Source organism: Sinocyclocheilus grahami, unplaced genomic scaffold (genome assembly GCF_001515645.1).
Source record: "Sinocyclocheilus grahami isolate Dianchi unplaced genomic scaffold, SAMN03320097.WGS_v1.1 scaffold4005.1, whole genome shotgun sequence".
In the NCBI taxonomy this organism is placed as follows: Eukaryota; Metazoa; Chordata; class Actinopteri; order Cypriniformes; family Cyprinidae; genus Sinocyclocheilus; species Sinocyclocheilus grahami.
In genome coordinates this window covers 1,453-5,151 of record NW_015509023.1, presented here as the reverse complement: position 1 = coordinate 5,151, position 3,699 = coordinate 1,453, and the positions used below count along the sequence as shown (strand labels likewise).

The window sequence follows — 3,699 nt, the reverse complement described above, 5'->3', positions numbered from 1 at the left end:
TAATAAGCAGCATTGTAAGAATAGTAATACCATTAAAACCTTACTGATACCTATTCTTACTTGTAAGTCAGTAGGAGAGAGAGGTCCATCTCATTAGTTTTCACTTTTACTTAGCTCTGAGTAATTATTGATTAAATGTTCCCCTTTTTATTAATACATTATTTTTACTTGTAATATTTTATCAACAACGTTTATTGTCTGCTGATTGTATTTGAATCAGGAAAAAGTAATTTTATATTTTCTTCTTCTTCTAGTGGTGGGCGGATCAATCCTAATATAGATAGTATCGATACCAGCGTTGGCAGAGGCAGACAAAGTACACAACTTCATAACTTGAGTGAAGTACAGATACTACTGGTCAAATACTACACTACAAGTGAAAGTTAAGAAAAAGTACGAAAGTACATGCTTACATTAAAATTACTAAAGTAATTAAAATCTGAAAAAGTGCCAGGTCCCGACGGCTATCCGGCCGAGTTTTACAAGAGGTTTTCTGCCAAGCTAGCACCTCTGTTGTGTAAGGTATTTGAGGAGGCCCGTGTTTCAAACTCTCTCCCCCATCCATGACAAAGTCTGTCATATCGGTCCTTCTTAAAAAGGATAAGGGTCCGCTTAAGTGTGAATCTTATCTTCCGATCAGTTTACTTTGCTGTGACTATAAGATCCTGGATAAAGTGCCGGCAATCAGAATTGAACCAGTCATGAGAAAGGTAATTCACCCGGATCAAACTGGTTTCATTGCTGGGAGGCAGTTATCTTACAATCTTTGCCACTTGTTTAATGTTATCTACTCACCCAAAAATGGAGGGACACGAGCATAAGCTTCTGCTTTATGTAAATAGTCTTATTTTCCCTTCTTTCCAATCCTTCCCATTCTCAGTAAGCTTTGATAATTTGTTCTATGTGTGAGTGTAACCTCGCATAAGAAAAGAATATCTGGACAGAAAGAAGAATGCCAAATTTTTTATATTACTACTGGGCAGCCAACCTACACAAACTGATTTATCGAGTGATGAAGCTCCAGTTTGGTTACTGATGGAACAGAACATGTGTAATCCAGTATCTCTACGTGAAAGTGAAAGTGACGTGATATGTGGCCAAGTATGGTGACCCATACTTGGAATTAGTGCTCTGCATTTAACCTATCCAAAGTGCACACACACAGCAGTGAACACACACCCGTAGGCAGCCATTTATGCTGCGGCGCCCGGGGAGCAGTTGGGGGCCTTGCTCAAGGGCACCTCAGTCGTGGTATTGAAGGTGGGAGAGAGCGCTGTACATTCACTCCCCCCACCTACAATCCCTGCCGGTACAAGACTCGAACCCGCAACCTTTGGGTTACGAGTCAGACTCTCTAACCATAAGGCCACGACTTCCCACTTCCCACTTACGTTCACTGCTCTGTGCTCCAATCCCAGTGAGCAAACAGTATTCTACGAATAACCCAGTTGTCTGTGGATCACTCAGAATATGGTCACAGTAAACAAGCGTTGCCTTCTGCCCCTATTCTGTTGAATCCTTTGTTTCCTCCTTCTGTTATAGATTCAGCATTTCAATTGTGGTCTAGAAACTGAATTAGTTGTGTTAAGGACCTTTTTAAAGACGGCATATTTATTTAATTCCAACAGCTAAGAACGTATTTTGAGATCCCTCAGTCTAATTTTTTTAGGTACTTACAGGTCTGTAGCTTCATTAAAAAACACTTCTCTCCTTCCTTGAACCAACCAGAAGGGGCTGGATAGATGAGCTGTTAAATATGGACCCTTTTCGAAGGGTATGTTGCCTATTCTATATGAGGTTATTCAAAGAACCGCCTCACAGCATCAGATCTGAGAGTGCTGGATCTGAAGATGATCTACTTACTGTGAATGTTTTTTGTATGACTGTGTAGAGCAGATGATTGAATGAAACACTTCCCACATGCAGTGCAGTGATACGGTTTCTCTCCAGTGTGAATCCTCTCATGTGTTTTCAGAGTTCCTGACAGACTGAATCTCTTGTCAGTGTGAACACTTGTAAGGTTTCTCTCCAGTGTGGATCCTCTCATGTTTTTTCAGATTTGATGAATGAATGAATCTCGTCACAGTGTGAACACTTATAAGGTTTCTCTCCAGTGTGAATCCTCTCATGTGTTTTCAGAGTTCCTGACAGACTGAATCTCTTGTCAGTGTGAACACTTGTAAGGTTTCTCTCCAGTGTGGATCCTCTCATGTTTTTTCAGATTTGATGAATGAATGAATCTCGTCACAGTGTGAACACTTATAAGGTTTCTCTCCAGTGTGAATCCTCTCATGTGTTTTCAGAGTTCCTGACAGACTGAATCTCTTGTCAGTGTGAACACTTGTAAGGTTTCTCTCCAGTGTGGATCCTCTCATGTTTTTTCAGATTTGATGAATGAATGAATCTCGTCACAGTGTGAACACTTATAAGGTTTCTCTCCAGTGTGAATCCTCTCGTGCAGTTTTAAATGGCTCGCTGAAGTAAAAGTCTTCTCACACTCAAAGCACCTGTACTCTCTCACAGAAGTATGTATTTTATGATGTACTTTCAAATGTTGTAAACATGAAAAACTCTTTGCACACAAATAACACAAATTACATGAATGTGATTTCTCCTTTGTATGAACTCTCAGGTGTTTCTTCAGGTATGAAGCCCACAAAAATGTTTTGCCGCACTGATCACATGTGAACGGTTTCTCTCCAGTGTGGATGTTCATGTGATCGTTAAGGTGTGATGATTGTGTGAAACTCTTCCCGCACTGATCACAAGTGAATGGTTTCTCTCCAGTATGAACTCTCATGTGACGCTCAAGATGATATTTGCGTGTGAAACTCTTTCCGCACTGATCACAAGTGTACGGTTTCTCTCCAGTATGAACTCTCATGTGAACATCAAGACTTGTTTTGCTTGTCAAACTCTTTCCACACTGAGTGCAGGTGAAAGATTTCTTGGCTCTTCTTTTCTTTAAATCGTTCTGTTTGGTTTGAGAGCAACTCAAAGGTTTTTCTCTACTTTTGTCACACTTTCTTTCCTCAACTTCACTCAGTTATTCATTCTCCTCATTTTCTTCATTTAACTCTGAAATAAAAGTAAAAATGGTTTATTTTCAGTTAGTCATAAAAACAGAGAAATGTGAAAGGAGATAAGAATGCACCCTGATGTAAACATATATCTTTTTGATGCATTTGTATAAATGTCTCTCTGAAATTGTAACTATTTGTAAGTATTATAGACACAAATCCCATGTTTCTACAGGGAGAACTATTAAATATGTTTGATCAACAACAAAATTATCTAACATACATTAATTTTGTTAAAAAAGTACCCATATCATAGAAAGTGTCTCTTATTATATGATGCTTCCTCTAGATTATTCAACAGCTCTAAAGATTTTTCCTGTTACAACAAATCTAATACTGTTTGAAGCTTTATAACATTCAGCCTCATTAATGAAGAATAAACACCAACCTGTTAGTTCTTCAGTATCTTCAGTGTGTTTGATTCTGCAGGGCTCTGGATCTCTCATCTTCTCTCTGTCCTCTTTAATAAACTCAGTCTTTGCAGATTTCAGCTCTTCCTGATGATTAGATGCTCGTCTTCACTTGTGAACTGATGGAGATATTCCAGCATTTATTGCCGAATTACTGTGGGAGGAGCTTCACTGATGATGTGTTGCAGTGGGAGGAGCTTCACTGATGA

At 39.1% G+C, this 3,699-nt stretch overlaps 1 pseudogene; it reads right to left on the bottom strand.

Moving 5' to 3' along the window:
• Nucleotides 1–1,939: 1,939 nt before the first annotated feature.
• LOC107576602 (gastrula zinc finger protein XlCGF67.1-like) lies at nucleotides 1,940–3,043 on the bottom strand (annotated as a pseudogene).
• Between the last annotated feature and the right edge of the window lie 656 nt (nucleotides 3,044–3,699).